The following is a 14,326-nucleotide window of genomic DNA, read 5'->3' as shown; positions in this document are numbered from 1 at the left end:
CCGGTAATAACCTGAGAATTGTTGAATACTGTAAATTTGTTTAATTGGGGACGTAATGAACATTTGAAACCACGAACTTCGAGTATAAGGAACAGAGTAACCAAATTCAGGGTTGTCCAAAATATAGAGCGATGGTTGTGATGAGTGGTTTGTCTGTGAGGGGTGGGCAAAATTTATAAATGGTATGACGAGATATGACATCGTAATTATATGGTGAGTTGTTTGGTTTGTACGTAGATTATTAGGATATCCAAGTGTTAATAATGGCTAGGACTAGATTAGATTTAAAGTGTGAGATCATGAGACAAGATATATAACTGGACATGAATTATGTAACAATTCTTTTCCAGCCAGATAAACATCACATGATTGAATTTACATCACAGCTGCGTAGGAATTTGTGAAGAAACCAGAGTCCGCGGAGATAGAAATTGTTGATCTTTAACATTTCGTTAAATCATTTAAATTTATTTAATTATTAAATTCAGTGAAACCGCATTTTGAAATAACTTTAAACAAGCGAATAACTTGGAGATGCATTCTGGAAATCTTAGTTTGTTTTCTGGGGAATATTTAAATGGTAAAGTAATGATTAAGTGGACATATCCGAAGGAATGGATTTTACTGCCACAAAGTTTGTGAGCATTGTTATTGTTGTAATTATTGAACTTTGATTGATTAAGCAGTGAATGCGCTGGGGATAGTAAAGTGGAAACTTTGGTCATCAACCGATGTAACTTAATTGTGTTTAGCCTTCAGCCTAGAAACTTGGATGGTCAGGGGGTCATCAACCTCAGTGACTCAGATTAGGGCCATATGCCACTGTAGCATCATTTTCCTTGCGGTCATCATCCACAATGACTTTAAAGTAACTTAGAAGTTTAGATGTCGGTCCATGACATAGACGCAGGTCACATCGATTCAATTAAGGGTCCATGTTGTATAACCACTGTATGGCACACACCGATTGGACGGCCTTAATTATACCCAGAGTCCAGAGTTCGTGTTACGAGGGCTGGATCTTAACGAATCACTATGATGGTTCATGTGGTCTCACATGGAAGCCGAATTTAAGGATTTTCAGACTTTCCTTTCTTAAATAATTAATAATTGAGACAATGGTTTCTAGTAAGAACGCCCATCAGGCAGTTACGTCAAAGTCTCACACCAGTGTTCTGACCTTTATGTAAAAATGATTGTGGTGTCCAGCGGACACAATTGACTTCTATGATACCGTTAACATATCAGAATGCTTCAAATTTTCCTGAATAAATAGAAATCTTTTAAACAGACCTTTCATTCAAGTAGATAGATTAGAATTACTGAACCCTACCTTCACCTCAGCAAGTGACGAAGAACCCGATACGACCCATGAGACAGATCTCATGAACTTCGCTGATAGGTAAGAAAGGTGGGTATCCGTCAATATGGACCAAAAGGGTTCAGTATTTTGATGATTTGTAGGGTTATATTTTTGTGTAATAGGAGATTTTGTATGGGAGTTCTAGGCTCCTTTTGGATATACATTTTCTCTTTTGTGAATTCGGGTATTTATGATGTAAGAGGATATATTCGGAGTATGTGGCTCTTTTTTGGGGGGTATTGATGCATCTCCTCGTGGTATTTTCGTCTATATTGTGAGGTTATGGTGCAACCTCTTTTCCTGTGTAATTATTGTTGGGTGCTTTGTCTTTTTAACATGGGTCTAACGAAGTCAAGCCCCAGGGGCTCTGAACTTTGGAGCGTGGGTTGGCGACCACGGGGCCCTTAGCTGAGTGCGGGTATTGCTTCCACTTACTTGTGCCAGGCTCCTCACTTTAATCTATCCTGTCCGACCTCCCTTGGTCAACTCTTGTTCTTTTCCGACCCCGACGCTATTAGGTTTGCGAGGGCTAGGGAGTCTTTCATTTTCACGCCCGTCGTGGCCCTTGTCTTCCTTTGGCCGATATCTTCATTTTTCGAAGTGTCGGACCCCTTCCATATTTTCTTTCTGATTAGTGTTATATAGAGGATGGTTGCCTAGTTGTACTTCCTCTTAAAACAATAATCACCACCACCACTAACGAAGTCAACCCAGAGTGATTATTCCTGGTAGGACATTTATATCGGTATGAAGCGTGTTTTTGCCTTTGGATTTATCGATGAGGTTCTACGCGAGAATTACTCACTTCGTGGGAGTTGTACTGTTTTTCGTTTTTGGCAGGCATTTATGCTGTAGTAAACCATCTTGGTTGTTGACTGGAGGTTCATCTCTAAGCGGTTCTCGATTTTCCTTTTCTTCTCAAGAATTCCTCCTGGGAAGTAGGTGCTGTTATTCACTGAAATTCTTCCGTTAAATTTCGTCGGGAATGAATCATAACAGCCTTCCCTCATAATGTGTTCCGTAAATTCTGTATCTTTTTATTTTCGGTTTCGATGTTTCTATCTCTTCTGATGTTGGTTGCTCTTTCCTATTTTTTGCCTTGTACTGAGCAAAGATATGATCGTGACGGAGGCCCACCCATTTGAAAGTTGGAGACCAAGTCATGGTAAAAAATTTGCTCCTGCGGGCAAGCTTGCCCCTAGATTCCATGGGCGATACTACATCCTAGATTTTTTGACACCTGTTACATTATTAGTATGCAATCCAGCCACAGAGAGGATATTAAGAGTTCACCTCTCTCAGGTGAAACCTGTGTAACTTCATTGATGTTTACTTTAGCCATTAAAATTTGGCAGGAGTCGAAGGTTATGTTTCTTCGTAGAAGGGAATGATTTTAAATTACTGTTAATGACTAATTCGAGGCCTTCTGCCCTGTTTGGTATATTACCTGATATGTACGATCTTCCCCTCTGATTACTCCTGTCGTCAATTCCCTGGTGGCTATTACCAAGCCCCTGTCTCCTGCATCCACGCATTATTGGCACACACTAACCTTCAATGCCGCCCGCCCCTCTGCCTCACACCAATAAAGATCGTACACTCAAGGTTACAACAACACTTCTCTGTCACCTAGTCCCCCTGTGGGTGGGGGCGGTAGAATAACATCCACGGTATCCCCTGCCTGTTGTAAGAGGCGACTAAAAGGGGCCTCAGAGGCTCTAAACTGTGGAGCGTGGGTTGGCAACCGCGGGGTCCTCAGCTGAGTCCTTGCATTGCTTCCACTTACTTGTGCCAGGCTCCTCACGTTCACCTATCCTATCCGACCTCCCTTGGTCAACTCTTGTTCTTTTCCGACCCCGACGCTATTAGGTTTGCGAGGGCTAGGGAGTCTTTCATTTTCACGCCCTTCGTGGCCCTTGTCTTCCTTTGGCCGATATCTTCATTTTTCGAAGTGTCGGACCCCTTCCATTTTTCTCTCTGATTAGTGTTATATAGAGGATGGTTGCCCAGTTGTACTTCCTCTTAAAACAATAATCACCACCACCATCATCTGTCACCTAGATCTTACTGTTTCAGTACCCCCTCAGCTGTCAGCCGCCGTACTGCAACATCGGGCAAGAGATACCAGAGTGGAGACTGGGCCCCCTTCGCTCTAGTGATGTATCCTTCTCAACGGCGCGCCGGAGTCCCTCTTTCCGGCAAAGGCTGAAGTGCGGTAACTATACCGCCAACCAATCTGAGGACTGCACATACACATCTGATCTGCGGCGTCTTCACCACGACTACCCGTCTCATAGTAGCGGGAGAGGTGTATCTAAGGGTACTTGGGGGGTCCGGGCCACATCACCTGGGTATCGGCAGCGGCGGCAGGTCTTGCCATCAAACGCAGTCACCATGTAATTAACTTCTGCACTAACAAGAAGGCTTCAATCTGCGTTGGTCGAAATTTTCTACAAACCAACATTCGGAAAGAGACTTATAATTTTAAAAAATTCAACTGGAAATGTTTTCTCAAATTTCTTCTGAGTCACCCCAAGGAAGGACATTTGGGGGCGGGGGGAGATCTGTACAGGGAGGTATACCTCAACTCCGCACTTTCAAAATAAGCGCCTTAATGAAAACCTCTATCGACCAAAATGTGAAGTTGTTACTACATAATGTTGAGACTTTAATCAGAAGATGTCAGTACTGAAGCATTAAGTAATTGTGTTATTGTAAAGTTTCCTAAACTGATTGGATTTCTATTGGTTTTGTTTTCGCTGTACGTCAAGAAATTTGGACGTTTTTCCACAGATGTCACTACCAAAAACTATAGTAATGCACTCTGGTGCAAGCTAAAGGAAGATGTTATTGAAATAAATTTTGTGTTTATATGTTTTTCTAACTTTCATTTGTTTTCTTTATGTAATTCTAGGTTTGCAACATTCGGTCTCATTCCACCAGTTTTGAATCTGGCCAATGAAAACTTTCTGTAATTATTTTTCAGCCTATATCAGGCTTCTTGTTCGGTTTTGAGTGTAACTTTTGGGTTTAGCCAATAAAAATGAGAGGGTGTGTTCGGATTAGCCCAGAATCCAATCGAACCTTCCCTGAGGGTATATAAGTTGCGGCTTTTCAAGTTTCGTTGTCTCTTAATCGTCGTCTTTCTGAGTGTGTGTTTTAAGGCAGGAGGCGGGACGCCTTATTCTTCGGCAGGCAGTACATCAGCCAGGTAATGGCCAACTAGATTCTCTTTTCTCTAGCTACCTCCGCAGACTTATTCGAGGGGAAGGTCCGAATTGTTAACTATGTAACAAAACTTTTCTAAAATGTAAATTTTCTTTCGGTTAATGTAAAACTTCATAAAGTCTTTAACTGTAAATCGGGGATAGAGAGTGAGTTACCCTCTCGAGCTCCCCTTCTTCTTGGTTTGAGGTGACTACGACTTCGTAACTGTTTTCTTCCTGTAATGCACTAAATTTATTTCCACGCGAGTCACCTCAGTAGCTTGGGACTAGCCCCTGTTTCATAGGGCCCAGAGCCCTGTTAGGGTTTGAATATTTCATTATCTTGGAGCGTAAGTGTACGCCTCCATTCAGTTTGTGTTCGGGCCATTTATTTAACCTGTTCTTTGTCCGCAAAGGCCCAGTAGGTTGGGTACTAGATACCCCTGTGTGACACCCCAGGGGCTCTGAACTATGGAGCGTGGGTTGGCGACCACGGGGCCCTCAGCTGAGTCCTGGCATTTCTTCCACTTACTTGTGCCAGACTCCTCGCTTTCATCTATCCTATCCGACCTCCCTTGGTCAACTCTTGTTCTTTTAAGACCCCGACGCTATTAGGTTTGCGAGGGCTAGGGAGTCTTTCATTTTCACGCCCTTCGTGGCCCTTGTCTTCCTTTGGCCGATATCTTCATTTTTCGAAGTGTCGGACCCCTTCCATTTTTTCCGTCTGATTAGTGTTATATAGAGGATGGTTGCCTAGTTGTACTTCCTCTTAAAACAATAATCACCACCACCACCATACCCCTGTGTGAAACTATTTCCATTTATAAATCGTGCCTTGTGAGGCCATAGAGTGTAAAGTTTTGATGTAATGTTGCCTTGAGTGGGCTGTAAGGAATAGAGAGCATGTAAGCTCTTTTCAAAGTTAACCGGGCGAGTTGGCCGTGCGTGTAGAGGCGCGCGGCTGTGAGGTTGCATCCGGGAGATAGTAGGTTCGAATCCCACTATCGGCAGCCCTGAAAATGGTTTTCCGTGGTTTCCCATTTTCACACCAGGCAAATGCTGGGGCTGTACCTTAATTAAGGCCACGGCCGCTTCCTTCCAACTCCTAGGCCTTTCCTATCCCATCGTCGCCATAAGACCTATCTGTGTCGGTGCGACGTAAAGCCCCTAGCTTTTCAAAGTTTTGTAATAGTGAGGGTGCCTTTGGAAGGCTAAATAATTTAACTTCTGGAGCAAGTGCTCTTAAATCGGGATATTTCCGTCCCTGTCTAACCATAGAGATTTCGTAAAATTTTGTAAACTGGATCCGTTATCTAAGAATTTGTAAACTAAGAGTTGGAAGCCCCAAAGCTGTAAAAATTCACTAATCTGGGATTTTTCCAATTCTTGTTTCAAGATTGCTAATTGTTCCTGTCATGTTGTTATGTGCACTCAGTGGAAATTTGTTAAGTTTGATATTCTAAAAGAAATACAGCCTTTTAAAGTTTTACTTCAATTCTTGATATTGTAGTTAGACCTATTCAAGCCTGCACCTTCTTTCACCTCTCTGCGTTCCACAGATACCCCGGAACATTTATTATAGGGAATCGTGAGGTTCCTCACGATGCTGAAAGGATGAACAAAATGAAGAAGCTAATATGATATGACTGATTATCATGAATCGGGAGGCTGCTACCGATCCTGAAAGTATGAGCAAACTAAAGTAAAATAAGTAGCACAACATTTCTGTTCCCTGGACGAGGCCAGCCGACCTAGTATTACAATATACTACTGTCGCTTGGCCCCGATAGAACATGACCTTGTGCTGAGTGCGCAAACCTTTTACTTTTTTCTGCTGAAGCCGGTCTGTGCTCCTAACCATTTAAATACCGATCTGTTTGGTCACTTAGGTCATCACTATTTAGAACTACACAACTTCCTAATTCCTCACAGTACTTAAATATTTGTTCAGATTATTTTCGCTGTTCCACTTCTTAACTATCCAAGCAATAATTCTTGGATTATCCTTTTGCCTACACAACACTATTTGTTTCTCACTTAGAAGCTTCTTTCTCAAGTTTTCAGTTTTCTCACATTCCTCAATCTGATGTAGTTCGTCCATCTTCTTTTCACACATAATACATATTGAAGTGTCTTTTCTCTTGATTCATCCCTTATTCTTATGCAGTCCCATTATCCACCAAATTTATCCCCCTTTACGTCTATTATTTCCAAATCTTATATTAAGAGACTTGAAGCACCTTGTAAAATAAACTCAGAGAAGCCCTCTTGACACATTCTTCTACCAACCTTTGTGTTTGGTTGTCCTTAACTCTGGATATCATAGGTCTCTGGCCACTGCTCCCTTTCCCCTTTCATGTGTCCGTCTAAATATAACCCAACCCAATCCTTTCCACGTAGGTTTTACCAACTCTCTGTGTACATACCCTTTTCCTGCTGTTTAAAGGCTTCCTTGACCACTAAGCCACCATGTCCTATCCTCAATCGCATTAAATAGTTCAGGACCCTCCGAGCGCTATCTACTTCTATATATTCTTCACATAATAACGCCACCCCTACGTTCACGGTGCATTGAGGTAGCCTCATACATATTTTACTAAATTTGTGTGATTTGTTTTAGCAAGTCCGTTTTTTAATCAATCCTCCACATTTCTGCCCCGTATATTACCTTACTCAACACTATCGTCTTAAACACTGTTCTCAATATCCTATAGCTTATCCCCGGGAATTTTGAAATTAAGATTTTAACCATAGAAAATGCTGCCTCTCCTCTCCACTTTGCTCTATTGATATGATCTTCCCCTCCCCCACACACCCATTCTATTTAGTATTACTCCTAAGTATTCTATCTTGTCTACTTCGTCTATGCATTTTCCCTGTAACTTCCAATTCCGTTTCGCTTTTCACCTCTCGACCTTGTATTTGTTGCAGTTAACTCTTAATGCCCACTTCTTTGCGAATTCCGACAGTTTGTCCAAACTCTTTTGAAGATCCCCCTAGCCAAAGCCATTAATATGACATCATCTCAAAAATCAAACCCGGTATCTCTAAATTATTCATGACCGGCACTGCCCATTTTTCTCTACCATGCCCTTCTAAAATGTCATTAGTGAACTGTAAAAAATAGCAGCGGCAAAAGTTTACAACCTTGTTTTAGCCCCTTCCTACAGTCTATGGGCTCGCTGATTAAATAGTCTTTTAGCTTGATGCAGCAACGAACCTTGCTATATAACGCTTCTATCGCTCGTCATTTTTCTTGAAATCCCCAACCTGTCTATCTTTTCTACCAGTGCTTTTATGTTAACCGCATCAAAGGCTTTCTCAAAATCAATGACCACTATATACCCGTAACCTCTTTCTCTATTGAAATACCTATCCAGTATCATCCTGACTGTCATAATGTTGTCTACTGTTTGTCTTCCTTTTCGATATCCTCCTTGGAATATTGATGTCATTGACTGGCTTGCTGCCCAGCTCGATAACCTATTAGCCAAAACCCCTGCATAAATCTTACTCACCGAGTCCAGTAACGTTATTCCTCGATCGTTACTTGGTGCGTTCTTGCTCCCTTTCTTTTTGTAAATTGGGCAGGTGATTCCGCTTTCCCATTATTTAGGTATGATGGCGCTGTCGAAAATCCTGTTGAATAATTTAACTATTCCCTCCCTAAATTGACTGTAATTCCATACTTTTTCCCAGCATAAATTATTTGTGCCGTTCCTTCCCCCGCCGATTTGTTCTTGAGTTTACTTATTACCCCTTGTACTTCTTCTACAGAGATCTCTTTGTCTAGTTCGAATATACTAATTTCTAAATTTCTCCAAGTGTTCGTCATCCCGTCTTCACAATTCCATCGATCCCTGACACCTAATAAACCACTGAAGTAGGTTACCCATTCGTTATAGCCGATTACAGGTTTCTCAACCCTTTTCCCTCCTCTGTTAATTCTGTTTATTCTTTCCCATACTCACTCTGCTTGGTTTAATTTGCAATCCCTGTTAATCGCCTCTGAATGTTCTGTAATCATGACTTCTTCCTCTCATCAATTTTCCTTTTATTCCTTCCTTAACCTACAGGAAGATTCTCTACCTTCCATATCTTCACTTGATCTATTAACTTGCCTCCTTGATCTCTTGCATTCCTTGTCACTCCATCAATACACTCCATTCTTCCTCCATCTGTTTTCTTGCTCCGTCGTTGCCGCCCTCCTTATAGGATATTCAATTAGGTCCAATGCCCTATCTATATTATTCTCATCTAACGCTACTTCCCACCCGCATTTTATTAACTCCATCTCCTGCTTCAAGAAGACTTCCATTCCTCTATGCGCCTTCTCTGTCCATATATACTTAATAGCTTTCGCCCCTTTCTTCCACACCAGTTTTAAGTCCTTTCTTCCCTTATAGTCCTTCCTATCCACACCCCTATTGGTGCGTGGCGAGACTCTTCTAATTTTCCTTATCATATTTCCTGAACACAACACTAGGTCGATCACACTCCCCCCATTAGCTGCTCTATATGTCAATTTCCGTTCTTCGTCCCCCTCCCAGAAGCCATTTAAAATATAGAATTTCCCTGCCCCACAGAACTCCATTAGCAACTCTCCTTGAGTGTTTCTTTCCTTGCTTTGCTTCTTACTACCTTTAACCCTAATTCATCTTCTTTCCTGGCGTTCCAATCCGCAAGTAGTAACATTCCATCTTCTTCGAACTTCCCCCTGATCATATTGGTTTCCAAGAGTAGCTCCTCCAAGAGTTTATCATTAGCGTACGGAGATCCCTTAGGATGTCAATAAACGCAGGCTATGTATATCTTTCTCTCTTTTCCTTCCTCCCTTCCTATGTTAAATCCGAACCATAACACTTCATCTAGATCGTTATCAATATCCTCTACCAACTCGTTAATTCTTTAATTAGCACCGCTATTCCTCCAGGTGCTTGTCCCTTCTCCTTTTGTTTCCTTCTTGCTTTGCATTTAACCGTGAAATATCCCCCCCCCCAAGTTATCTCCGTACCCGGTTGTATCCAAGCCTCCAGTAGAACAATCTAGGCCATGATGGAAACCTTCCTAATCCGAGTGGGTGGCATTAGTGGTTTAACACGCTGAACTGTGCTTATTTATAGGCCGATTCATGTACTGTGTGGCGTATTGAGGTGTATAGTACTCCAGTTGATGTTATCTATCATACCTGTGCTCCCATTATAGAAAATTTTCGCTAAATAAGTGAGCTCAATTTTTACCAAGACGACAGCCATTTTGATTTTTATTGTTCAGCGTTGATTTACTGTATATGTCCAGTAGCTTTAGGTTTATACAGAGAAGCTAAAGATAAACCAACGCCATATAGGTGGTGATTCCAACAAATTACTAAGGTAGCCGCTTGTTATCATATAAGTGTTCTGTGTCCATTAATCATTCAACGTCTAAATTAGGCTATGCTCTCAATATTTTTTGTTTCTCTCTTCTTGCCATCTTTTAACTCTCTTTAAATATCCTACTATGATATCTTCAATTCATTGTTTGCATTTATAAGACCTAATATTTTACACATCCCTACTTTCTGATATATACTACAGTTTCATAGTAATATTGTCTATAGGCCTAATAAATTATCATCATTGACAAATATAATCTGTAACTATATTATCGAGGTTATACATCCTGTACTATGGCTACAAATGACACCAATAATAGTACCACTGATAACAAAACACAATGTCAATTTTGCGGGCAAATGTATAAAGGCCTTAAGATACATATAAGTAAATCACACCCAGAGCAATACAGAGCCTGCTTGTTGAATCCACCTATGACCACACCTAGCCAGTCTAAGATTCCACCTTCAGATCCTATTTCTAGTAAAAATGGTCAGTCAACGAAGTTGGAAATAACCTCTGATCAAAGAGAGCAAAAAATTAAACCGTACCACGACGAACTGAGTAAATGGCTAGGTACTTTTCAGCATGAATTGAATGATGCTGAATTCAATGAACAAGTCAATAATTTTGTAAACTTCCTTGCAGGGGCTACAGACCTACTGCCCGGTCCAAAGAGTCCCGTTACTAGATATATTGAAGCTCGTAAACGTGGCACTTACAAAAATTACAACCGACAATATAAAACCTCCAGCAACCCACAGAGATCCTCTAAGAATGATCGTGAACGTCGGAAAGCTAAATTCGAGTATGAACTGACTCAATATGGATATTTTTACCAAAGGAGGAAAGCAATTAGAAAAAATTTAAGTGGCAAAAGAACTAATAATTTGAAACTAGAGAAAGATGTTGTTGAAGGATATTTTAGGAACAGATTTCAAACTCCTAATGATTGCATGAGAGACTCCTATATTGATTATACGAATGATACCTTAGATGATACAATTTCAATATCTCTATTATCAAGAGCATAGCAATTGACACTAGCCCAGGTTCGGATAAGGTTTTATTCAAATCTGTTTATAATCCACTTGCTGCTAATGTTTTAGCCCATATCATCAGAAGAATATTTGAAAGTGGGTTCATTCCTGAGGTTCTCAAGGCAGCGAGGACTGTTCTTATACATAAAGGCGGTGAAGAGAATGATCTGTCCAAATGGAGACCGATTAGTATTTGCTCCAATATTCGGCGAATATTAAGTAAGATCCTTGATAAATTTGTAAGGGAATACATCCCTTTGAACCAGTTCCAAAGAGGTTTTGTCATTACCCCTGGCTCTTTCATTAACGTGAATATTGTTGATGGCATTTTACGAACAGCTGTAATGAAAAAGATTTCGGGCTGCGTAGTATTCCTCGACATCAGCAAAGCGTTCGATAGTATTGGACACAATCACTTAAAGGCGACAATAGAGAACTCTATACTACCCAGATCCATTAAGAAGTTACTAGTAAACCTTCTCACAGAAAACACAACACAAGTTCAAACTGCTCGTGGTCATAGAGATAAGATAAACATCAAATGTGGAGTGATGTAAGGAGATCACATTTCACCTTTCTTATTTAACTGGGGTATAAACCACATCCTTGATGAACTCACAGACATCAAAATATCAGAAATGTATGGTTTTTAATTGAGTTCTACCACTGTACCTTTAACATCCCTATGCTTTGCCGACGATCTGGTGATCGTAGCTGAAGACCAAGCAGCAGCTTCGATCCTAGTCACTTCTGCCATAAATTTGCTTCAAGAAATAGGTTTGCATATACACTGACTGACAGAGCAAATGCAACACCAAGAAGGAGTGCTTCGAAAGGGATGAAAGTTGGGGAAAAAACAGAGACGGCACGGACGAATAATTGATGTTTATTTCAAACCGATATGCAGGTTACACAATGCGCACGGCATCGACTCAGTAGGATGTAGGACCACCGCGAGCGGCGATGCACGCAGAAACACGTCGAGATACAGAGTCAATAAGAGTGCGGATGGTGTCCTGAGGGATGGTTCTCCATTCTCTGTCAACCATTTGCCACAGTTGGTCGTCCGTACGAGGCTGGGGCAGAGTTTGCAAACGGCGTCCAATGAGATCCCACACGTGTTCGATTGGTGAGAGATCCGGAGAGTACGCTGGCCACGGAAGCATCTGTACACCTCGTAGAGCCTGTTGGGAGATGCGAGCAGTGTGTGTGCGGTCATTATCCTGCTGAAACAGAGCATTGGGCAGCCCCTGAAGGTACGGGAGTGCCACCGGCCGCGGCACATGCTGCACGTAGCGGTGGGCATTTAACGTGCCTTGAATACGCATTAGAGGTGACGTGGAATCATACGCAATAGCGCCCCAAACCATGATGCCGCGTTGTCTAGCGGTAGGGCGCTCCACAGTTACTGCCGGATTTGACCTTTCTCCACGCCGACGCCACACTCGTCTGCGGTGACTATCACTGACAGAACAGAAGCGTGACTCATCGGAGAACACGACGTTCCGCCATTCCCTCATCCAAGTCGCTCTAGCCCGGCACCATGCCAGGCGTGCACGTCTATGCTGTGGAGTCAATGGTAGTCTTCTGAGCGGACGCCGGGAATGCAGGCCTCCTTCAACCAATCGATGGGAAATTGTTCTGGTCGATATTGGAACAGCCAGGGTGTCTTGCACATGCTGAAGAATGGCGGTTGACGTGGCGTGCGGGGCTGCCACCGCTTGGCGGCGGATGCGCCGATCCTCGCGTGCTGACGTCACTCGGGCTGCGCCTGGACCCCTCGCACGTGCCACATGTCCCTGCGCCAACCATCTTCGCCACAGGCGCTGCACCGTGGACACATCTCTATGGGTATCGGCTGCGATTTGACGAAGCGACCAACCTGCCCTTCTCAGCCCGATCACCATACCCCTCGTAAAGTCGTCTGTCTGCTGGAAATGCCTCCGTTGACGGTGGCCTGGCATTCTTAGCTATACACGTGTCCTGTGGCACACGACAACACGTTCTACAATGACTGTCGGCTGAGAAATCACGGTACGAAGTGGGCCATTCACCAACGCCGTGTCCCATTTATCGTTCGCTACGTGCGCAGCACAGCGGCGCATTTCACATCATGAGCATACCTCAGTGACGTCAGTCTACCCTGCAATTGGCATAAAGTTCTGACCACTCCTTCTTGGTGTTGCATTTGCTCTGTCAGTCAATGTAAATGCAGACAAATCAAATGCCATTATTATAAAAGATGGTAAACTTCATTCTGATGATATCGTGACGGTCTCTGGAAACATTACAAGTATAAATGATAGTGAAGAAATAAAATATTTAGGGGCAACTTTCAGACAGAATTTAGTCTTCAATGGAAATCAGGTACTTGAAAAATTGAAAGCTAACTTAGATCAGATTACCAGGACTCACTCCAGCCGCATCAAAAACTGACTGTAATAAATCAATTTATTGGCCCTACACTGATATACGCCTTCCAGACTGTTTCGGTTGAGAAAATTCCCAAATCAAGTCTGTTAAAACCGACAACATGATCAGAAGCGCACTTAAAGAAATTCTACAACTTCCGAGTTACACGCCGACAAGTATGATCTATTCGAGCTACAAATATAAAGGGTTAGCATTAATGCGCGCTACTTGGGAAGCGTACCTTCAACAGCTGAACATCAATCTTAAGCTAGAAGCTGTGAATGATTCGCAAGTAAACGCTGTTCGAAATTTCACAGCAATAAAAACTCGCTGCCTATCTGAACTTCAACTCAATGAAGAGACATCACCGAAATCTGTTAGACAACTGCGCAATATATTTAGAACACGCGAATTTGAAGCTCGGTGTGCATATCCACAAAAAGGAAGAGGTGTTGATTTATTTGCTCAAGTTCCTGCTGCTAATTCTTGGGTTACCAGAAGAGATGGTTTAACTTGTTCGGAATGGAGGGAGATGTTGAAGATGACTGCGATGGTTGCACCAGTACGTACTCTGCCAGGACGTTCTACCAGCACAGGCCACTGCAGACACTGCAGTGAGTATGAAACCTTACCACATGTGCTGGGGAGTTGCCCTCAAGGAGAACTGCTTAGGATCAAACGCCATAACATCATCAGAAAGCTGATTGCTAATGCTCTTCGTCTCAAAAATCTAGAAGTGTACGAAGAAGTTCACTGCATCGCCGAAGGAGGCAGCACTCGCAGGATTGATATTATAGCGATTGACAGACGGAGGAATGAAGCAGAAATTATTGATCCTACGGTACGCTTTGAATCTTCAGCCTCTCAGCCGACTGACGCAGACAGCCCCAGGGGCTCTGAACTTTGGAGCGTGGGTTGGCGACCACGGGG

Source organism: Anabrus simplex, chromosome 12, assembly GCF_040414725.1.
Source record: "Anabrus simplex isolate iqAnaSimp1 chromosome 12, ASM4041472v1, whole genome shotgun sequence".
Taxonomy (NCBI): Eukaryota; Metazoa; Arthropoda; class Insecta; order Orthoptera; family Tettigoniidae; genus Anabrus; species Anabrus simplex.
The sequence above is the reverse complement of the archived record's forward strand: the minus strand, read 5'-3'. Positions refer to the sequence as shown.